Below are 25,327 nucleotides of genomic sequence, written 5' to 3'. Positions count from 1 at the left end.
TCGGTATTTAAAAAAATCGGTATTGGAATATTTCGTAAATAACATAAACGGTGTTATCAAATTCGGAAAAAAGTTTTTCGGAATATTTGGGTGTTCCCCTGTCTTCACTATACAACCATTCGCACGCGACAGCGTCAGATATTAGTGCCGAGATAACTTTTAACTGACCATTTAATAGGAAGTCAATTTGGAGATTATTATATTCATTAAAATACTTATATAGATTATTTATTAATTTCAATATATTTTTTATGTAAATAGGTAGTTAATAGTAACGTGTTACGTAGTTTTAAGAAAAGTTTAAAAGTATGTAGAATAATAATTATAAGTAAATTATTTATTATTAGGTAGTTAGTATTAGGTAGGTAAGTATTATTAGGCATTAACTGTTACAGAGCCATAGCAGCATAGTTCAAACTTCATACTGTGTTTGTATGGTACCTAAGCAAAGATATAAATAAGTAATTATTAATTTACCTACCAGTTAGTTGCTTTGCTCTGTTTTAATTAGTGGTAATGTTAGCGTTCCCTCAAACCTAAGTAAATGGTGTACATTAAACTTTCCAGCTATTTTATTTAACTTATTTCGTATCGCCGTATCGTAAAAAAGACAAGATAATTTAAAAATCTTTATTCTGTGTCGAACATGAACACGGAAAACAATACACACCACAATTTTAACCTTACAATTTTAAAAAGAAATCCTACTTAATATTATAAATACGAAAGTTTGTGAGTATATTATGTGTATGTATGTATGTATGTATGTATGTATGTATGTATGTATGTATGTGTGTAAGTTTGTTACTTCTTCACGTCAAAACGGCTGAACCGATTTGAATGAAATTTGGCATGGAGTTAGCTGAGACTGGGCGATATGCGAATATAGAGAATATACATAGAGAAAACGCCTATTTGTCGCCGCTGCTGCCGCGACGCCGCCCTGACTCCGTGCAGTGAGCGGAGCGCCTTACTTCCTCGCCAGTGAGCGCCGCGTAGTCCACAGTAGGGCATGCAATACCGGAAATATTTTCAATACCGGTATTGAGTTCTGGTATTAGAGCTCAATACCGGGATCCCGGTATTAATACCGGTATTAGACTTCCTTGTTATACATGGCATATATTTTTTGTTTAAAGGTCGTATAGGGCAAAATACAACAAGAAAAAGCAATCAAATTCTGTATTATGTAATATTTTTTTACGAGAATTGAGTATTAGAGTTTAAATTTTAGAACGCATGAACAACAAGTAGATTTCCAAAGGCCAAAAACCGCATGTAACGGTTGAAAACAAGTGCTTTTTTATAGTATAAGGCGAGTACAAGGCTAACTATATATTATCTTAATCGCTTGATTTATAGCCTAAAAAAGTCCGATTCCGGTATTACTTCAATACTGGTATTTACTTTCAATACCGGTATTGAAAAAAGCGTGAATTTTGTCCGGGATCCCGGTATTACGCAATACCGGTATTGCGTTATTGCATGCCCTACCACAGTGAGTCAGAGCTGGCGCGCTGAGGTCTCCATGTCCCAGTGGTCGAGAGATCAAGCTGCTGCAGTGGCGATGTGACTGAGGCTGTTTTAAACAGCATGCGGATTTGATCACGCACGCGTTCATACAAGTATTCAATGTAACGCGTGGAATATGCACGCGAGACGCGGGAAAATGGCGTGCAATCCCGAGTGCGTGATGAAATCCGCATGCTGTTTAAAACAGCCTGAGTCGAATGAGACTGCAGCGCTGGATGCTGGTTGACTCTGGTGGCTGCTTCATGAGGAGGTGTTGAAGTTTGCTGGTGAGGAAGCGAAGTCGTTGAAGATGGTGGCGTATGCTATAAGTATAATAATAATTTATTTGTTTAATTTTTATTTACATAAGCAGTGACACTATAAGTAAAGTACCGATCGCGGTGCAGGTGCCTACACCCCCACAGAGAATAGAATCGAATAGAATAGAAGTACAGATCTTAGAGCGGTTGCAGAGGACAGAACGGCGTGGCGCACGCTTGTAAAGGCCCTCTGTACCACTGGGGCACCAGGACAGCAACAACAACAGATCTTAGAACAACATAGATGATAAATGACTAAATTGTACATTTATGTAGGTGTTCTGTATACATAATATAATCATTTTAGGATTGGGAGTACTTGATTTACAATTAATTTTATAATAAGCCCACGATGATTTCCTCCGACGGAGCAGTGGGCGGGGCTGATGGACTCTGGCAGGATTACTCAACGTCCGAAGATAACACAACTCATAAAAAGTACACTGATAACGTATACAGTTCGCAAGTAAAAAGTTGACCCAGAAAAGACAGAGGCTCTTTGTGGCATTGTATTATACAGAGTGTTCCAACCAAACTTCAGCAAATCCCAATTTTTATTATAACTAAATATTATTATAGTTTTTCGCCAAAGTTTGCATATACATAGGTATACTTACCAATTTTCCAGAACGCAGTGAAATAATTTATTTGAAAGGTAATGAAATGGCTCTGTTCAATTTAAATGCAAATGTCGGTATGTCGTGTGCTGCACATAGTTCACATAGCCATTTTTTTATAATTCCATGTTAGTTCGACTGTTATCTTTGTCCGATATGCCTCTTTGTGTCCATAATATTTCACAAATCACATATACACCACATTAACTACCTAATACATACATTAACGGTAAATAGTAAGTACCTGCATTATTTTTAACCAACTTCGAATAAGGGTGGATGTTCTCAATTTGTATGTCAGTAAGTAGGGGAGACCGGGGACAAAAGTAACAGTTTGTAGTTTCTGTCTGATTTCTCGTTATTAATAACATTTACGATAAAATAAATATAGTCACATGAAACTTTCGTATGTAGTCTACAAATATCCATTATTACTTTACTTAATGCAACTCGAATTTTAGCATTTTTAAAGCCTCAAAAAAAAAGGGAAATCGTTACTTTCGACCCCATGGTCAGGACGAAAGTAACAAGGCATGGGTCGAAAGTAACAACCCATAAATTCTGCCCAATGTTATAGATACGATTCAAAAGAAATAACAAAAAAAACAATCAAATTATTGAGTTTAGAAAACTTCTTAAAAAACTATCGAAACTAAAAAAAACTTATGACTTATTGACAAAACTAAAAAAAACTTCTTAATATAAACTGTAAATGAGATCCATCATTTAAACAGACTAACTGATAAGAAGTTGTTTTATTTGTGCTATAATATACAATATTATGACACAAATATCTAATTAAAACAACAAAAAATTAAAAGTTATAATGTGACATGGCAAACTTACATAAGTAATTCGTTACTTTTGTCCTGCCGTGAGCTGTTACTTTTGTACCCATCCCCATTTTACAAATATCAGGCGACATAACTTTAAAACAGCACGTGTTATTCGAAAATAATTTATGACATGCTACAGACAATCTTATAATGAATCAATAACCAAAGAGTCATATGGTTCTTGGCATCTTAATTCTACGTAAACACTAAATGAATAAACACCAAAAATCTTACTTTTGGTGTGTAAAATCACGAAATGCTCACTAAAACAACCTTACACCGCGGCACGGGCGCGGAAAATGATATCATGCGTGGGGGGCATCGCATGCTGACTACCAGCTGTCGCTTGGGACGTTAAGGCTATTGGGGAAGTCCACAGAGTCTTTGTTACTTTCTACCCGCTGTTACTTTTGTCCCCGGTCTCCCCTATGTATTTTTTGCTTTGTTTTGACTGCGAACGGAACTGGCTTCCTTCAATCAGTTTACTTACCCATGCATCAATTAAATGAAATATCAGCTGTTTTGTTTCAATTAAACCACTATACTTAATAACTTACTTACTGGAATCTGGAATGATAGCAAATTGTTTGCTACCGCTTCACAAAAGTCACCGCTGCCGCTGCCGTCTCACTTTATAATTGAGTTGTGACCTAATTCATAAGTTTCTAGTTTTTCTATTTGGTCTGCAAAACTTGTAGTTGGGTTTTAAATGTAATTAAAATTATTATATTTAAAGACACTTCTTAGGATTCTGTTGGACATCTACAAACAGTAGTTTTAACCTTCACTTGGGTAAGAAGGGGTATAATAAGTAGGTGTATACAGGTGTTGGTGTGTAGGCTAACGTAGTGTGGGGTGTGGGACGACTTGCGACATGGTGGGTGGTGGATTGGATGCGGAAAGCTTTTGATGTCATTGGTGGCGTGCTTTGCTCCCAAAGCACGCCACCAATAGATGACGTAACCTACCATTAAGTTTCTATAAAGTAGGCACCTATCTGTTATTCGAGAATTTTCAAAAGGTGTTTGGAATTACCCTTTGAATCACCCACTTCCGGCTTAGCTACTGTTAAAAAATTTCAGACATCGAGTGAACAAAATAGTTCACGTGATCGATTAGTAACAAAAAAAATATGTCGAGAAACTGAGAGGCGACACCAAATCGAGCGAACTTTTGTGCCATGTAAAAACTGAATATTTTATGGCTTCAATGCCATCTGTCAGTGGTCTTCGGTACCTTTTCTCTATCTCGAAAACAAAACAGAAGGATAATAATGTTTTGAAGGGTTATAATAAGAAAACGGCGAATTCAGATAATAATAATAATAATATATTATTTAGGTCTTTGTTCATAAAAATATAACAATAATAATATAATAACTATGTATGCATTAAATTTATAATATATTAATATTGTTAATCGATCAGTCTTTAGAAAATTGATTTTTTTTAAATAAATACCTCTAAAATAAAATTATGGTTGCCGAAAAATATAAGAACGTACGGCTAAATCCTTGTTGGCAAACCGCGATCGATCTATTCAAAATATTTCCTAGATCCGTAATTTGTGCGGCAACAAGCCACTGTTCATGGAGGTTGTACTAGTCTCCAGGTCCACCCACTGCAGCCACTGCGGCAGCACGGCCTGGCAACACTGCACCATCATCTTGATATGAGGCACCACGATGCCCCGCTCCCCTGGACTCTGCCTTATAGGCCTCAGTTGGTTCAGTGTATACAAATGCCTAGTCACTCGCTCATACATGTTGCCAAACGCGTAGGAATGGTCGACGGGTATTGGCTGGAACTCCCACTTGGCAAGACCCTGGTCACGAGGCCTCGCCGGTGGGCCCACTTGGTTCTCTATCTCGTAGATGGCCTGCATGAAGTCGGCACAGCGCAGGTCGGCGGGCAGGCTGGTGCCGAGGTGGCCGAGGCCCGCGCGAATGATGGGGAAGTTCTGCTTGTAACCGGCGTAGCTCACCATCACCACCGGCTTCGGGAAACCCTCGAGATACTGCATCAGCTCCGCCGAAACGGCTTCGTTGAAGGTCAAGTCGTACTCGATGATTGATTTTCCCTCTTCGTATTCGCCGCTGATGTCGTCGAAGGGGAACAAGGCGATGTTGCTGTCGAGGTCGACGACCCCGCTCGTCAGCTCTTGACGGCTGACTGGCTTGATGCACAGCTTGATGGGGCTCAGCTCGTAATCGCGATCCCAAACGCCCGTCACTCCGATGTTCAAATACAAAAATGTTTGAATTTCCGATGACATGATTGTTGAGTACCTAAGTAAGTATTCTATTATAGTAAACTATAAGTATTATTAATAAAATTGTATTGTCTTTAGTTCTTTACCGTTCCCGCCAATTTGCACTTAACACTGATAAGGAGCTGAATATTGAATTTGTACGTGCAATCTCGCGAATAACAACGGACTGTGATGACGTTATCGTATCCTGTCGTATTTATAGACACACTGATCACTGAGTCATGAGTGGGTGTAGGTGCATAAACATGCACTAACTCGTTGCAACTTGTCGAATGAGGAAAAACATCTGGCCCTGAGTCACTGCTGAGGGTTACTTTTGTTAACAAATCCGATAGGTAGGGTGCACCAATATTAAACTCACTTGTTAAGTACCACTTACTTATTTATTACTTTTAAAACACTTTTACCTGATCATTCCACAATTAATAAGAAATAATAAATAATTGTTTTGCTCAACGCAAACAACAACAAGCGCCTAGATAAAGATGGCGGATCCCGGAAGTAACTTCCTCTATTTTTAATCACAGACAAACCATAGACAATGGGTGATCACAGAACAGTTGTCATTCCCAAATCTCAGAATAATAATGTAAGACCAAATTACAAAGTAAGATCATTACAATGGAGATGATCATTATTAATACAATTCAGATCATAAAATCCATTTTGTTTACACTTTACATAATGAAAAATGAAGTTTCGGAGCGCTGCTACTCAAGCCACGACTCTATATAATGTCTCATTGTTGTTATCATCTCTTGTTGTTAGTTTGTTCGTCGATTTATAGAGTGACCCCTCGGTAGGTATAGCTGATAATATAATATATATTATCTACCTACTATCATATTTATATCGATTAATCGAACGTTGGATTTAGAGATAGCGGAGGGACTCCCCCAGTAAGGATACTTTATCTTCTGTGTCTAGAGTCTAGAGATAAGCGCTGCAGCTCACTTAGCTAGCTTGTGTGCCAGACGTAAGTAAGTAATTTAGGATACTTAATCACAATAAAACAAAACAAAAATAATACTTACTTAAGTACCTACTTAAAATTTTTAACAGAAACCTATGTAGGTAAGTACACATAACATTTTTTTATAGGTAGGTACAGTGCTCCAAAATTGATAATGCGCATAGAAATCTTTGACAGATCGGTTGTTTTCGATTATGTGACACATGATATTGACTTCTATTTCTTTTGAACAAGCTGCAAAATGCAAGTGTTTTTTTTAAGGCTTTTACGATTTAATGATTCGGGTGTGAAGATCTGCATGTGCATTATTAATTTTGGACAAGTGTAAGTACTTATTTATATATTTTGAAAACATAAAGCAAACATTGAACATTTTAATAAGTAGGTCATGCGACTCATGCGGCATGACATGACATAGTAACGACCATGACTCGTTTTTTTTCTAAAACTTTTCACTATCGTGCTGCCATCTTGTTGCTGAAACATGAAATGGAAATCTCGTTTCCCAGCTCACCTCGAACGACTTATGAAAGTTGAACTAGAAACATGCTGTAGTTACAATGTTCTCTAACATTATGAAAAGAGATTCTCATGTTGTGCAATAGATGGCGCTATTTATTGTTTTATTATTTTAGAACTTTATTATTCCACATAAACAAATTAGATAACAACTTTAAAATAATACAATAAGGCGGCCTTATCGCTAAAATCTCTTCCTGGCATCTTTACGTTCTAGGAGAGATAATTTTATTGAAGACCATAAGGAAGTTATACAAAAATATAAACACAAGAGTATAGTTACTTAGTAGTCCAGTCAAGGAATGAGGTGTAGAGTGCGTGAGCAGGTAACTCAGCGATTCCTTCAGAAACTTGTTCAGGGGGCTTAGGTTGTTAACATACCAAAAGTCCTGACTCCTAGGTGATGAGCGGGGGGGAGGAGGGGGGGATAAAGATACGAATTTTCGGTTTTTTGCTTATATCTCAGAAACGGTGCATCGGAGACTAATATTATAAACTACTAAAATGGAGGTCATAAAATTATCTAAAACTTTTATATCATATGTTTTTTTCTAATTACTAACCGTTTTCGAGCTATTACCCTCGGAAAAAATTGAAATTTACAAGAAAAAGTATTCATGTCAAAAAAATCATAAACATTGCATCATATTGTCTTAACCAATTTATAAACGAAAAAAATTAAGAGGAAAGAAGTTGTAGATTTTTTTATTCCCTTTTAGAATATATTACATATGCTGGTCAATGTTCAACCCGCCTAAAGTTAGAGCTATTTTAAACTTGCATTTTGGTAAAGTCACTGACATAGCTCACCGAATTAGTAAGGTTAAGTGTGAGTAAAATAGCTGTACCTTTAGGTGGGTTGGACATTAACCAGCATATGTATATATATTCTAAAAGGGAATTTAAAAATCTACAACTTCTTTTCTATTCATTTTTTTCATTTATCAATAGGTTTAGACAATATGATGCAATGTTTATGAATGTTTTGACATGAATATATTTTTCTTGTAAATTTCAACTTTTTCCGAGGGTAATAGCTCGAAAACGGTTAGGAATTAGAAAAAAACATATGATATAAAAGTTTTAGATAATTTTATGAAATTTATTTCATTAGCTGAAAATATTTCTCTCCAATGCGCCGTTTTTGAGATATAAGCTAAAAACCAAAAAATCGTACCTTTATCCCCCCCTCCTCCCCCCCGCTCATCACCTAGGAGTCAGGACTTTTGGTATGTTAACAACCTAAGCCCCCTGAACAAGTTTCTGAAGGCATCGCTTAGTTACCTGCTCACGCACTCTACACCTAATTTTGAGTCATTTATTGACTGGACTATAGGTACTTATGAATATTTCAAAAAAATAATTTATACTAAATTATGGAGTAGGTAAACGGTTGTACCCCTATAGGACGTAATATTTACGAAGCAGTCATCAGTCAACCAGATAGTCACTCTTGAACTCCATTTATTTACTTTGCGCTGAAAATGTACGTACTTAGGAGTAATCCTGAAACGTCTAAGTTTCCTTGTTACAAAGGACTAAGTTTGTTGGTTTGAGTTACTTAGCGTTCCTAATAGGACCTATACTTAGAGCTCTTTACGTGTTGTATGTCTTACTAGGAGATACCCACATTGGGGTTGCAGTTGATTCTGAAGCAACATGAGTGAATCAATTTCAGGTAGGTACTTACTTATGTATGTATGTACATATGTATATTCTATACTTACTTAATATTTTTCCAATGAAGACATTAATATAGGGATGGCATTTCTTAAGACTTAAATTGGTTCTATCTCCACGATAATTTATCTGACAAGAAGGCTACTGATGATCAGGGAAATAATTAGGTAAGTACTTGTAGGATTTGACAGGTCCTTCGATATTTTGAAACTGGAATAGTCTTCAATAAGTTGCTTTTTATAGAAAAAAAAACTAGTATGCAGGTATAACAACTTTTGTGAATGTGCTTCTTTATTATCTTAAAGGTCTTCGCACATTATAACAACTCCACGCCAACGCGGTAGCGACTCTACTCACACTCCTTTAGTTTTTCTAGACATTTCTAGACATAGGGAATCTCCGTTTTGTGAAACTTGAAATGTTTTTATTTTTATAAAATTACTAACGCATAGAAAAAAATCTAAGATTTTTTTAGGATGATACGGTGCGTTATTCCTATCATCAGAAAATTTATGAGCGTTGTCTAATTTTTTCAGACATTGCCCATTCCGCGGGATTAAAAATTAGAATATAGAGTAATGAAAACGCTATGATAAGAAGAAAAATTACCCTCATTTAGTATTTTTATTTGTTTATTCTGCATTAGCCTCCTGACACCTGGCGTGATATGAGTAGGACATTGAAAAAAAATATAATATATTGTTTAAAAATACCTATATTAAAAGTTTTATGGAGTATCCCTGTTATTCCTTTAAAGTTTTATAAAGTACCTATCCCTTAAACAATTTGTTCTTTGACAAAGTGACAAAACAGATCAGTAGTTAAAATTTTAATTTTTTTAAAATTTAAGAACAGTGCATATATCGCAGGCATCTGGTTTAATCTCCTGTTTGATTGAACCGCTAGCCCGTTCATTGGATGACGCTACTCAGTTGAATGACTAAAGAACAACTCGTCAAGTGGTTGACTGTATCGTCCAACGTCTTGACAGAACGTTATTCAGCGAAGTCGTTAAATAGGATATAGTATAGCAACTTTATAATGTCTGGTTAGGATGAACATGATCAGACAAGAGTCAACAAAAAGACTATGTTACAAAGCTCTCATCTCACAAATTAACTAAACAATAACAATAAACGTACCTTGATATTGTTGTTCATTTCAGCACATTTTTTTCTTTGAAACTATCCGCCGGCGGTGTATTAATAGGTAAATCCATGTTGTCACACTATTTTAACATAAATAACGCACTTTAAAGCTGATTTATTTGCAAAAAATAACAATACAAGTGCTTTTTGTGTCAGCTGTTCGCTGTTAGACGCCATATTTGTTTTATCCTGACTGATTTTAAGTCCGCTAACTAGTTGGACGTTTTGTGACGCTTGTAAAATCAACGTTCGGCCTAGTCATACAACTGAATAGCGTCATGCAATGAACGGGCTAGCGGTTCAATCAAACAGGAGATTAAACCAGATGCCTGCGACACATACATTTATACCTCTCGGGGTCAGGAGGTTAGGACCATATTATTGTATACATGCTTGCTTTATAATTATGTGTATGTTTTTATGATTGTTATTATATTATCCAGTATTGGTATTTAAGTATAAAATTTATGTATAACCGTATACCTATATACAATATATTTTTATAAAAGTAGGTCAAATGACAGTCACTCTAGGACGCGACTGAAAACCAGTGCCGCGTCAGGTCGGTGGATGCCACCTCATCTGTAGCGGTGTAAGCTGAGGCGCGGGCCTTTTCGGTACTGGACAACTCACACCATTATATATATTTTTTAATTATTCTTAATGTTCTTTTGTTTGTTTGTTTCACTTTTAATTTCGTTTTTTTGTTTTATTTTTTGTGTACTTATGTTATTTTTTTTTTGGTGTGTGGTGCTAGACACCGAATAAAGACTTTTTATCTTTAATTAAAAATTATTTATTTCTGAATAATGAATATGTTTACAGTATTCTTAAAGTAGGCACTAGAGCGTAAGTACGGTGGCCTGCGCCTAAAAGTATACAGGCGGAGTTTTTAAAATAGCGATCCCTGATGATGATTTAAAACCTGTAGTAAGGACTACCGGTAAAGTAGGTACAAAAAACTATTACATTTCCAATTTACTTAACTACTTTAACCTCCTGATGCCCACGGTCCTTCTGTGAGTACTTAACGAGTATAGTTGTTACTGCCCAAGCTATAATATATTTTTTCTGGACTGAATGCCCACGGTCCTTCTCCGAGGACGAATACTTTGTGTTTGAACCATATTTGAATTTACCGCCATTATTTTTTGGGATTGCATCTATGGATTTAACATTCCATCACTGACAGCTGTCTTAAGTGTCATCTGAGGGTAATCAATCGTTCATTGAAAAAACGTCAAAAAACGGAACCATGGCGGGGCCACCGTCGACTAAGTAAGTTGTAATCTCATTTTACTTATGTGATCTAATCATTTAATACAATAACTTTAATAAAACCTTATTGTTAAGTATATTAGCAAGAGACGACTACTAATATTTTATCAATTAAGGTTCTAAATAATATTCTATGTTCACCCATTTACATTAGTCCTCACTTGAGGACTCTGGACTGCTATACTATAATTTTAGATATACTTATTTATGTATTTTTTTACAGAATATAATGCGAAATCAAAGAAATTGAAGCAGATTTAGCTATGTCGGACATAGATCTCTCGGAGGACGATGACATGACGACATAAATGACTCACCATGAACCCCTAGAATTTGAATTTTGTGATGATGATATCCAGGAGCTGCTAGCTGAGCCTTTTATTTTATCCTATTTTGTTCCTATATTGATCACAATAATTATAATAGTTGATAAGTGAGAGTTTATCTAGAATAAATATAAGTTCTAAACTTATGTGAGACTGATTCAAAGTGTTAAATGTGTTCCTAAGTGGTTCTTATTTCATAAGTTTTGTTATTTCTAACAAATTACCTTATAAATATATGTTCTACCAATAAATTAAACTTTTCTTAACTGCCCGCGGTCCTCACATGAGGACTAATGATTTTCGAATTTAAACCTATTGAAACTGGTTCCTTTTTTAATGCATTACCCGTACATACTACTAGGAACAGTATATAATAATTTTTGCGACATTTATTCAAGTTTAAGTTTCTGGGCAGTAAGCTAGGTAAACGCAATAGTCCTTGTGTGAGGACCGTGGGCAGATGGTCCTAAAAAATAAAATAACGGCTGGGCGTCAGGAGGTTAACTTAGTTTAACAAAAAATAAAAAGTTAAACAAATCAGAATTTTAGTTAAAAGATAAGTATTTATAAAAAAAAATAAAAAATGCAGTAATGCGCATGTGAGTAGATGTGTGTGTGTGCGTGTGTGTGTGTGCGTGTGTGTGTGTGTGTGTGTGTGTGTGTATTTGTGAGAGTATGATTTACAGCTAAATTCGATATACATAATTAATATAATTTATAAATTACAGTTCAATAAAGTTATCAATGAAACTTTCCGTTTCATCATAATTTAATTTTAGGAGTAGATTAGTTACAATATGTTTAGTTTCTATGCTATTCAGGTTATAGACAGTTTTATATTTATTCACTTTGTTATAAAGATAGGGTCCGAGGTAAAGAAATAATCTTTTAGTGAATGTAAAGTTAGGAGTGGGAAGTGTACAGATTCGGTCTTTACGTCGTGTGTTAGAAATAGTGTGTGGTGTTCTGGTGTGTTGAATAAGAGTAGTGTTAAGAATAAAAAGTTGTCTAACAGAAAGTACCTTACATAATTGATACAGTTGAAATGTAGGGAAAAGGAAAGGTCGAAAAGTAGCAACTTTTAAAATAGCACGTTGAGCTATTTCAAGAGGCTTAATATACGTTTTGCAGGCACCACCCCAAATTGTTATACAATATGAGATTATTGACTGACACATCGCATAGTAGACGGTCCGGATGATATGTGGATTAGTAATGTGTCTTAAAGTTTTAAAAAAATGGATCAATTTCCTAACTCTTGATGTAAGGTGGTCGATGTGGGCTTTGAAGTTAAGATATTTATCTAATATTATGCCGAGGTATTTTATTGTATCAGTCGAGGCAATAACAGGACATATACATTCAGTGTTCAGAGATACTGTTTGAGTTTGAGATGAACAAGTGTGAGCTTTAATAGAAATAGGAATTGTTGGTTGAGAATTTGAACGCAAAGAAAAGGTAATAAGTTTAGTTTTGGAAGTGTTCAGTGTTAGTGAGTGTGAGAGAAGCCAATTGTATACATAATTAAAACCTATTTGAGTAATACTTTGGAGTTCTGTCCATGAATTAGCTGAGAAGGTGATAGCAGTATCGTCGGCATATGAGGTTATAAAGCCATTTTGTAATTCAAGATTGCAGAGATCATTAATAAAGACAAGAAAGAGTGTAGGGCCTAAGATACTTCCTTGAGGTACTCCATAGGAGATAGATTGTTCGGTGCTAAGATGGTCATTTATTTTAACTATTTGGGATCGATCAGTAAGATAACTTTGGAAAAGATTAAGTTGTGTTCCTCTGACGCCTAGAGATTGAAGTTTGAGTAAAAGGGTGGGGATGGGTACCGTATCAAATGCTTTGGCAAGGTCTAAGAATATGGTAAGAGTCTTTTTACGGTTGTTGAGGTGATGAACTAATTCGTTTATTAAAGCCAGTGTAGCATCAGTAGTGGATCTATGTTTTCGAAATCCGTATTGTTGTTTAGATAATAAGTTGTTTGATTCCAGATAATTTACTAATCTATTGTTGAGAATTCGTTCTAAAATTTTGGACATGGCTGTGAGTACTGCAATTGGTCTGTAGTTAGTAACTGCTTTCGGATCACCACCCTTGAAAATAGGATGAATGATTGCCTTTTTGAAAGAATTGGGAAAAACACCAGTGTGGAAGCATAGATTAAATATGTGGCATAAAATAGGCGTCAGAGTTTTACTATATCTTTTTAGGATGGTGGCTGAGATACAATCCCAGCCTGTAGCAGCGTTATGTCTGATAGATTTAATGGCGGATTCAACTTCGTCATTATCTGTGTCTAGAAGGGCGAAAGAAGAAGTAGTGGCAGCGGTTGATTGGATACTGTTAGATATAGCGGAGGGGGATTGAATTTTTTCAGCAAGTTCTTTACCAATATTGGCAAAGAAACTGTTAACACCGTTACATGATTGTATTGCTGTTAAAGAAGAAGATAGTAGATGAGTAGGTGAATGTTGTTCTTTGGTGGAGTTAGTGCATTTTTTTATTGTTTCCCATAAAAGTTTACTATTTTTACCCGCTTTTTTAATTTCAAATGCATCATGTTGCCTTTTTACCTTTTTTAAGATTTTTGTACAAAAGTTTCTGTATCTGGTATAGGTGACTTTTAGTATTTCATCATCTGGAGACTGTTTTAGTTTTTTGTGCAAGTGATCTCTATTTCGCATGCATTTTAGCAGCCCTGGAGTGATCCACGGTTTCAGTATTCTATTTCTCTTAGGTAGGATTTTTACGGTTGTGTTTTTTTCAATAATATTAGTGAGATTTACTATAAGGCAATTTGTAGCATTTTCGGGATCTGAATTTTTTAAAATTGGTTGCAAGTCAAGGTTTTTTATGTCTAGGTCTAATGCTTCGTAGTAAATTTTTTGAATTTTCCTAATTGCATTGTGACGAGATGTTTTTGTTTCAAGGCAAATCATTGTTGAAGTATGATCAGTGATAGTAGAAGGAAAGATGAAAGTTTCAGAAGAACATTTAGTCCTGAGAAGAGTGTGGTCTAGACAACTATTGTTTCTTGTTGGTAATTGGTGGGCTGGAAGGAAGCCATGAAATGCAATGCTGTTAAGGTATTCATGCGAGCGGGTGTCGAGTGAGGAAGGTGTTATGTCTATATTAATATCACCTGTTACTATGACTGTTTTCGATGATGAAAGAGAGGATAGTATAGAATTGAATGAATTCAAAAACGTATTAATGTTGTTATTACTTGGGGATCTATAGATGCAGAATATGGAGATATTAGTATCTAATTTAATTAATAGGCCAGATGCAGAGTTTTGTAAGTCTGGCTCTTCTACTGTGAATGAGAGATTAGATTTAATATAAACAACAACTCCGTCACTTTGATTAATATGCTTCGTGGTACTTAAAGATTTATAATTCGGAAGGGTCGGGATATTAGCATTAGTCGCACAGGGGAGCCAACATTCGTTTAAGACTATAATATCGCAGTCTAAAGATGTTCTTTCAAGGAGAGTCTGAAAATTGTCAAAATTCGTATTTATGGATCTTATATTTTGTGTGAGTATTTTAAGATAGTATTGGGGCTTATCAATAAAAGAGTGACAGTTTTCTGGGTTGCACTGATGGACATTTGAGATAGAGAATTGGTCAATGGTTTTATTTAAATTTATAATGTTACTTGACATTTTGTATTAATAATAAAGAGGGTCTAAGTTTTAGTTCTTTAGTTCGTATATTGTTTATAAGGGACTGCGATCGTTTTTGTATTTTTGTAACTAAAGGTGTGATTGTGGCTTTGTGTTCATGTAATTGGTATAAGTGTAATTCATCTACACTACTTTATCTTTAAATTGTGTATTGACATGATTTAAAATATCTCGTTTTACAATATATAGGTAATACAACTTTATTGAGAAACCCACAACAAAAATTACAAGTAAGAGAAAGCACAATAGGTGGCCTTATCACTAAAAGCGATCTCTTCCAGGCAACCTTTGGATGAGAGATTTTTAGTTTTAGTATTTTGAATAAAAAAGAAGTCTACGTGTTAACTATTAACTATCAGCTTCCTACATGCCAAGTTTCATGAAAATCTACTCAGTAGTTTTACGTGAAAAAGTAACAAACATCGTACATACAAACATTCGCGGTTATAATAATAATTATTAGTACGATTTGTAGTCGAAGCCGACATCCCTTACCTGTAATAGTACTACACTGTTCACTTGTAGATGGCGCCACCGCTGTTCATCACGGCAGGACCAAGCCGATTTGTTAGCCGACTCGTATATCTTCACGTAATTCGGTTAATCTATTTCACGTCGGTCTCCATAGCGAGGTGCGAAATCAAGGACCTGAATCGCTAAATGAGCTTGTTTCAGGAGGGTTACTCTATACTGACGAAAAACCAGGAAACGAAGAGCTTTCGTGCAATCGGCACGTTTAATACAACGAGATAGTGTCGTGGCTCGCGCAGAAGCGCTCCGAAACATCGTTTTTCGTCATATAGCGTGACCCCCAGTCAAATTAAAGCTCCAGTTAGGTTAGGTTTATAAATCGCTCGCGGCATAGGACTTTTAATGCCCCAGTTAATTTTAAAATATATCTTAAACCGATAAACACATTCAACTTAAGTTATTGCAGTACGCATGGTGAAAGTATTAACCGTAGCTAGGTGGAATGGCACCCAAATGATTAGCTTTATAAACTAAACAGATTAGATCTGCAAGATTCTTGAGTATGGAATGCTGTGGTGTGATTGGCTGGACTGTCGTTGAGTAGGACTTAAGTTCATGCTTAAAGGTACCAAATACATTTAATGAAGTAAGAAAGTGGGCCTTATCTATTTATTTGTAAGTATTATAATTATATCATTCATATTAGATTAAGCCCCTGTTCCACAATGTCTGGTTAGTTGCTACCTGTCGGATAAAATACATGCTGTCACTGTCTAAAAAATAATAACAGAAAGTGACAGCATGTATTTTATCCGTCAGGTAGCCACTAACCAGACATTGTGGAACAGACCCTTAACGTCACAGCAATATTAGTGACTTTAGGTATGTTTACTATTTACGCGTAGCGAAAAGTAAAATAGCTATTATTTTTTAGCTATACTTTTGCTTACTGCAAAAGGAACCATTTAAGAAATCGTTAATTCGTTTCAAGAAGTGCCTTCAAAATAATTGATTAATTATCCTCTAATGTAATTTGCTAAGCTGTCACAGTCCCGAAGTTCGGGCCAAGATAAATTAAAAGTCTCGTTGATTCATGGAAATCAGCCCCCTACCTAACTTTATAGAAAACTAGCTGTGCCCGCGAGCTTCGCTTCGCCTTAAAAAGATTTTCCCGTGGGAATTCCGGGATAAAAAGTAGCCTATGTTCTTTCCCAGGGTCTAGACCATATGTATACCAAATTTCACTCAAATCCGTTCAGTAGTTTTGCCGTGAAAGAGTAACAGACAGACAGACAGACAGACAGACAGACAGACAGACAGACACAGTTACTTTCGCATTTATAATATTAGTAAGGATTATTAGTACGATTTGTAGTCGAAACCGACATCCCTTGCCTGTAATAGTACTACACTGTTCACTTGTAGATGGCGCCACCGCTGTTCATCACGGCAGGACCAAGCCGATTTGTTAGCCGACTCGTATATCTTCACGTAATTCGGTTAATCTATTTCACGTCAGTCTCCATAGCAAGGTGCGAAATCAAGGACCTGAATCGCTAAATGAGCTTGTTTCAGGAGGGTTACTCTATACTGACGAAAAACCAGGAAACGAAGAGCTTTCGTGCAATCGGCACGTTTAATACAACGAGATAGTGTCGTGGCTCGCGCAGAAGCGCTCCGAAACATCGTTTTTCGTCATATAGCGTGACCCCCAGTCAAATTAAAGCTCCAGTTAGGTTAGGTTTATAAATCGCTCGCGACATAGGACTTTTAATGCCCCAATTAATTTTAAAATATATCTTAAACCGATAAACACATTAAACTCAAGTTATTGGAGTACGCATGGTGAAAGTATTAACCGTAGCTAGGTGGAATGGCACCCAAATGATTAGCTTTATAAACTAAACAGATTAGATCTGCAAGATTCTTGAGTATGGAATGCTGTGGTGTGATAATGTGATTGGCTGGACTGTCGTTGAGTAGGACTTAAGTTCATGCTTAAAGGTACCAAATACATTTAATGAAGTAAGAAAGTGGGCCTTATCTATTTATGTGTAAGGATTATAATTATATCATTCATAAAAGATTTAACGTCACAGCAATATTAGTGACTTTAGGTATGTTTACTATTTACGCGTAGCAAAAAGTAAAATAGCTATTATTTTTTAGCTATACTTACTGCAAAAAGAACCATTTAAGAAATCGTTAACTCGTTTCAAGAAGTGCCTTCAAAATAATTGATTAATTATCCTCTAACGTAATTTGCTAAGCTGTCACAGTCCCGAAGTTCGGGCCAAGATAAATTAAAAGTCTCGTTGATTCATGGAAATCAGCCGCCTACCTAACTTTATAGAAAATAATTATTATAATTTTACTAGGCAGATAACCTCATTTAATGTGAACAAGCGACTAAAAATCTGGAAGACATCAACACTACGCTATAATCTATATTTATTTTTTTGGCTTCTGCACTTCATAATATATTCACGAATTTCCAAATGATGATGGGCACCAATATACTCGTATGGAAGCTGGGACCAGCACCAATAGAAATGAGTGATATGTCGTTGAAAAGGTATTTTTTTGCAGAATATGAATAACGGAAGCGCTAGTCTTGATTTACTGTCCAATAAGAATAATCGTACCTTGAAAGTTTTTATATTTTATTTCTGTAATTTTAATGTTTTTGTTAGTTTTTCACATTCATTTTTAATTTTTATAACGAAATGATCATATTTCATATTATATTATATTTGTTTATTATCTCAGTAAATAAAACCAGTTGAAAGTAATTTCTCCAATTTCAATAATACGTGTTTACGTGTATTACGCCCTAAATGTCATCAGGAGAGAGAGTGCAATGCCATAGAAAAATACTTCCTTCCGGCGAATATATTTCAAAATGGACAACATATACGGATTTGTCGTCATAATACTTTTTTGCTCACTTGAAAAGAGCTATCCAACGATGTATGTCTCGTCTTTATTGGACATAGGTCCCAAAACGCCCATTGTCATTTGTAGAACAAAAGTATTTCAAATTGACTGCCCGGAGGCACCACTTTTCGGCTTATTATACCACTTTTACAAAATCATTATTTAATTCGGTCTTTTTCATTTTTTTAATCAGCTTGTCTTATGTTTACATTTTAGAGCGTAAATAATAATATAAGAAGTACAATAGGGCTCCCGTAGTATCGCTTCAGAATGTTCGATGGAAGGTCTGTAAAGAAAAGGTATACATTCCACCTTTGTACGGTAAGAGGAGAATGAAGGGACACGAATCACGATTATTTGGACTCGAAAAGGGCAATTATCGAGATGACTCCATCGATTTTCAGCCACTCAGTAATTCTTTTATGTTCCCCTGGAATTTCCTTTTGAACTTATAGGTTAAGGAACTCTTTGTTGTAAGAAAATGTGATATCAAAGCTAAATAGTTTTTATAAAAGTATGTACCGAAGTAGTCGTTTTTGTACTTGATAAAACCTGCGTTACTGCTTAAAGATTTGGGCGAATATCATAATAATATTTTCAAAGCAAATTGAAGTATATACCTACATACATGTATACATATTATTGTGCATTATTTTTAATTATATACATACACAACAACAAATTGATGAACTTTAATAGCTTGGCAATCCTATTGGGAACTGACTGTAATTTGACTAAAGAGCAGAGGGCGACAGTTATAGTTGAGTATTTAAAGCAGCTGCTTGGTACTTGAATACTACGAATGTGTAAAGATCTAAAATACTACTTTAATTTACGACGACCGAATGGCGTAGTGGTTAGTGACCCTGACTACTGAGCCGATGGACCCGGGTTCGATTCCCGGCTGGGGCAGATATTTGTTTAAACACAGATATTTGTTCTCGGGTCTTGGATGTGCCCGTAAAATGGCAATAAGCCCGCCCCCTATTACATTGGGACTAACATAACCTCTGGCGAAAAGTGGGTGCAGCAATGCACCTCTGCCTACCCCGCAAGGGAGTACATTAGTACAAGGCGTGAGTGCGTGTTTTTTTTTTTACTTTAATTTACCTTTGAAGCAGGGAAACTTACGAAAATAGTTCCAGCGACATATTTTGCACGCTGTATTATTGTACATTTACTGTACCGTTGTCAAAGTTACTCGCTGCCGTTAGAATGCTTCGAAGTTTCCTCCTGCGACAATGGCCGGTCCAAATCACTCGTTATCTGCTCGTCGATACATGCTTACTGTCAAATGTTTCCTTTAGAAAGTTGTATTTCCACCTATTCCTGAACAGCCTTTAAAGTGGCGTTCTTGTTGGGATGTTGCTTTGGTCCCTAGGACGCCTATCACGGAATAATTATACAATGTGTTGTTTTTCGAACCCGACAAACTTTAAGGGTGTATTCTACGAGTGATTTTATCGAGAAAACAACGCCATATGTGGGGTCAAATCTCAATATTCTAGAAATGGCGGCCATTTTAAAGTTTTAGATCCTTAGTTTTCATAAAAGTTCATAAAAAGGTGTATTTGAACTTTCAATAATTTTGGACTGCCTCGACGTACAGATACCGTTTTGGTATCGTTGTTTAGCTTAACTCAAATACTTTTAAAAGAATACATAAAATACCATCAAAGGGGGCTATTTTCAAAGTTATTCAAGTAAATGTAAATTTTTGCTGTTTTGTTGTGTCAAAAAAACTAGACTAGGTATCTAGTTTTTTTGACACAACAAACAAAACAAAAGCTTGTAATTTATTTTATGTAACTTTTTAGCAGTTTTTCATATTTTTATTCGATAGAGATGACTTTTTGCGGATAAAAGCATTAAATTTCATGTCCGTAAGGCGTCTAAATCTCGAGATATGATTTTCTTTTTCAACTTTATAATGGCCGCCGTTTCTAGAATATTGAGATTTGACCCCACATGTGGGGGTTTTTTATCGATGAAATTACTCGTAGAATCCCCTCTTAAAGTTTGTCGTGTTCGAAAAACAACATGTTGTATATCTCACACTCGGCCATCTGACCCCAAACTAGGCAGAACCTGTGATATAGGTGTCGGACAGCTGATATATTTCCACAAATACATAGATACATATTAAATAGTTAAACGACAACCAGAGGTGTACGAAGGCAAACACAAGTGCACATCACGGGAATGTTGGCCCTGGGCGGGAGTCGAACCCCCGGCCCCAATATGGCCCCCGGCCTGCCGCACAGGTCTCCCTAGTGCAGGTTTCAGAAGCTTACTATTATCTTGTACAACATATTTTCATTGTTATTCTTGTAACTTTAGTTTTTTACTGTGTTTCTTGTACTGAATAAAATAAATTTATTATTATTATATTATAGTGTAAGTGTTGTCACCGTAATGACAAAATCAAAAAAATATATTATATAAAATGCTTTTGACGACCGAATGGCGTAGTGGTTAGTGACCCTGACTACTGAGCCGAAGGTCCCGGGTTCGATTCCCGGCTGGGGCAGATATTTGTTTAAACACAGATATTTGTTCTCGGGTCTTGGGTGTTGATATTTATATTTAGAATCTATCTATCTATGTATTTGTGTAGATATATCAGCTGTCCGACACCCATAACACAGGTTCTACCTAGCTTGGGGTCGGATGGCCGTGTGTGAGATGTCCCCACATATTATTATTATTATTATTATTATACCTAGCATTGATTACGTGGATTTTTTATGGACATGCCAAATAAATAAAAAAAATTAAAACCTACTTCAAAAAACCACTAAAAAGTAAGAAATAATTTAATGTTTAGACCAATTCTATGTGACATTGCAAATATACCCAAGCAGGCGTACTGTTCTTTTTTTATGTTTCGAAAAATTAAAAATAAGCTCACACCGATGTGGAAGGATTAGTCACTTTCGATACGTTGAATTTCCAGGGTGCGCTGAACCATAGAATCCTAGTACTCGTTATTCTATGGCTGGACGTATAGGTACGGTTAATTTACCTTCCGGGGTTCCATAAATCGAAGAAATATAAATCCGATGCCAACGTGCAAAGAATTAAGGTCAGACATAATTTGCAACAGTGTGTACGGAAAATTCATGTAAGTAGGTACAGTTTTGCCAAGTTGGCACAGGCGCAGAGTTCGAAGGGCACCTTCGTTCACAGTCTTCGCCTTGCCGCGAGACAGGTGCAGGCCGCCACCACAGAGCTGGTGCAACGCACGGTGTCGGGCCGGAACGAGGAGAGGCTGGAGCGGGAGAACGCAGAGCTGCGCTCTCAGGTAGCCGCCCTCAGTTCGAGGCTGGAGGACTTGGCCAAGGAGGTGGCAACACTCCGGCAGACCCAGGACCAGGTCGCAGCGCCGGTTTCGCCTGTCAGGCCTTCCCCCGAACCTTCGGGAGAATGGGAGTGGTGCCTGATGGAGCGCATTGGGAGTTTGATGGACAAGAAACTTGCGGCAGTTGCGTCCATCGCTTCCGCTCCTAAGACTCCACCTCGTGTCGGCTCGACACCGTCAGCCGGGCACAATAGGCCAGCAGTGGGGGCAGTCCCAGGGACACAGCCCAGGCCTAAGGCCAAAAAAAGGAAGAAGAAGAGGAAGAAGGGGGTTGTGGAGACCCCAGCTCCGGTGGCTCGTACACAACCAGTGCCCTCCTCTGCTACTCCGGCAGCGGGAGGAAGCACCTGGGCCACCGTAGTGAGCAGGAAAGCCCAGAAGCAGAAAGCAGCGGTCACTGCATCGCAGCGGCCGGCACAGACGAAGAAGGTGGTTCCGGCGAAGCCTCCCTCATCGGCAGCTATTGCCGTCACAATTCGGGAGGGCGCAGACGTCACATACGCTGCTGTCATGGCAGCAGCGAAGGAGCGTGTGCGCCTGAGTGACTGCGGCATTAGCACCGTCCGCATGAAGCGAGCCGTGACTGGGGGCCTCGTCCTAGAGGTTTCTGGCGCAGACTGCTCGAAGCATGCGGACGATCTTGCCGCGAAAATGAGGGAGGCCCTAGCCGACATGCCGGTCCATATCGCGCGCCCTTTTAAGACGGGTGAGGTGCGCGTCATGGATCTGGATGAGGCAATCTCGCCTGTTCAGTTGGCCGCGGCGATTGCGAATGCGGGAGAGTGCCAGGCTGCCAACATCAAGGTGGGCGAGATCCGACAAGCACGGTCGGGTTTGAATTCGGCGTGGGTCCGGTGTCCGCTCTCTGCGGTGCGCAAGCTGGCAGCAGCGAAGCGCATCTGCGTGGGGTGGGCATCGGCGAGAGTTGAGGTCCTGGCGGCCAGACCAATGCAGTGCTACCGCTGCCTCGAGACTGGCCACGTCCGCCGCCAGTGCCCCAACTCTGTTGACAGAAGCGACAGGTGCTACACTTGTGGGGAGACCGGTCATCGCGCAAGCCAGTGCAGGGCGGATAGGCCGAAATGCCCTCTTTGTGCCGACCTCGGTAGGCCATCAGACCACCGGCTGGGCAGCAAGAGGTGCACTCCTCCAAAGGGCCGTAAAAAGAAGCCGCAGGCCTTGCCTGCCAATCCCCGAGCCGATGAACCGGTCCCAGCCAGCTTGCCGGTTCCAACGGGCAACACGGGCCCGAGGGAGGCAATGGACGTTTCCCATTCGCAGCCATAAACTTGTTGCAAGGCAACCTGAATCACTGCCGAGAGTCACAGGACTTGTTCTTGCATACTCTGGCGGAGCGTTCGGTTGCCATGGCAGTCGCGTCGGATCCTTACCGAGTGCCAAATCACCCCCGATGGTTCGGCGATACCGGAGGATTCGTCGCCGTTTATTGGTGCGGTGGATCGGGTGACCCCCCGTGCACTCTCCTCGAGCGGGGCTTGCGCTTTGTAGCGGTTCAGCTGGGCCCTATGGCGGTAGTGGGCTGCTACCTGTCCCCCAACAGTCCCCGTGCAGAGTATGAGTCTCATCTGGATGCGGTAGCGCTGTGTGTTCGCAGATGCTTGCCGCGCCCCGTGCTCGTCCTGGGCGATTTCAACGCCCACTCTAGAGTCTGGGGCGGGAAGGCAGACGACGCTAAGGGAGACTCAGTGCTGGAATGGGCTGCTGGGCTCGACCTACGGCTATTGAACCGGGGGTCCGTGCCCACGTGCGTGCGGTGGCAGGGGGAGTCGATCGTGGATCTTTCATGGGCAACTCCTCCTGCTGCACGTCTTGTGTCTGGATGGAGGGTGGCTGAGGAGATGGTAACCCTGTCAGACCATCGACACGTCGTGTTTGAGGTGAACCTCCGGCCAGCTGGCCATACCATCCGCACGGACACTGCCCAACGCCGCTGGGCACTAAAATCGCTGGACCGGGATAGCCTAGTCGCTGCTGCAACGGTAGCGTCATGGGCGGGAAGACCGGCCGAAGGCGTCAGCGTAGAAGAGGAGGCCAATTGGTTCCGGGAAACGATGACGTCCATCTGTGACGCGTCGATGCCCCGGGCCAAGCCATCCACGCGCAGAGGGGCGTACTGGTGGTCAGAGGAAATTGCGCAGCTGCACGCGGTTTGTCTCCGCAGTCGACGCCAGTACACCCGAGCACGGAGAAGACGCCAGGCAATGGAGGCCGAAAAGAGTACCGCCTATGACGCCTATCGGGAGGCCAAAAACGCGCTTCGTTTCGCGATTGCAGACGCGAAGGCTCGGTCCTGGAAGGAGCTCCTGGAGGGTCTCAACAGGGATCCATGGGGCCGACCGTACAAATCAGTACTGGGCAGGCTGCGTCCGTGGGTCCCTCCGTTGACCGAAACCCTGGAACCCGCTCTGGTAGAGACGGTGGTCAGCACACTGTTTCCCAGGGCCCAGGAAGGTCAACAAGACCCTCTCCCGTTAGACCCGACCACGTGGTCTGACGAGTTAGGAGTGAAGGATCCGGAGCTGGAACGAGCAGTCAGGCGTCTCGGAGCGCGGAACACCGCTCCCGGCCCCGATGGCATACCAGGACGTGTGTGGGTGCTGGCGCTCAGGGCTGGTTTATTCAGACAGTTCATCTGTCTGCTGAACCGCTGCCTGAGTGACGGCGAGTTCCCCACCGACTGGAAGGAGGCCACGCTGGTGCTCCTGAAGAAGGAAGGCAGGCCCGCAGACTCTCCCTCTGCGTACCGACCCATCTGTCTGCTGGACGAGGCTGGCAAGCTCTTTGAGCGAGTCATCGCCGATCGCATCCAGGCACACCTGAGACGGGATGGTCCCGACCTTTCGGATAGTCAGTACGGCTTCCGGATTGCGCGATCGACAGTGGATGCGATACTTCGCGTTCGCTCACTGTCGGAGCAGGCTGTGAACCAAGGGGGAGTTGCGCTGGCTATTAGCCTAGACATAGTTAATGCGTTCAACTCCATCCCTTGGGGAACCATTAGGGAGGCTCTTGTGTACCACCAATTGCCTTCCTACCTGCAGCGAATAGTCGGGTCATACCTGTCGAACAGGTATATCAAGTACCCGGGCAGAGAGGGTATGTTATCGCGGAGGGATGTCAGTTGCGGAGTTCCACAGGGGTCGGTGTTGGGCCCTCTTCTGTGGAACTTGGCATACGATGCGGTCCTGCGAGTTGAGCTCCCAGATGGTGTTAGCACAGTGTGTTACGCCGACGACACACTGGTAGTTGCTAACGGGGCCTCCTTCGAAGAGGCTATACCAAGGGCGGAAGTTGCTGTGGCCAGAGTGATTGGCAAGATCCACCAGCTGGGTCTCAAAACAGCGCCCCACAAGACC

General features: G+C 39.4%; 1 long non-coding RNA gene across 1 annotated transcript; it reads left to right on the top strand.

Annotated features, from left to right (window-relative positions):
- Positions 1 to 10,870: 10,870 nt before the first annotated feature.
- On the top strand, positions 10,871 to 11,637 carry LOC125488918. The gene is made up of 2 exons (XR_007266592.1): positions 10,871 to 11,154; positions 11,378 to 11,637. It is a non-coding gene; the product is annotated as an uncharacterized LOC125488918 (long non-coding RNA).
- Positions 11,638 to 25,327: the final 13,690 nt, after the last annotated feature.

This window comes from Plutella xylostella, chromosome 8 (assembly GCF_932276165.1).
Source record: "Plutella xylostella chromosome 8, ilPluXylo3.1, whole genome shotgun sequence".
Classification (NCBI taxonomy): domain Eukaryota; kingdom Metazoa; phylum Arthropoda; class Insecta; order Lepidoptera; family Plutellidae; genus Plutella; species Plutella xylostella.
This window is presented reverse-complemented; position numbering and strand designations above follow the sequence as displayed.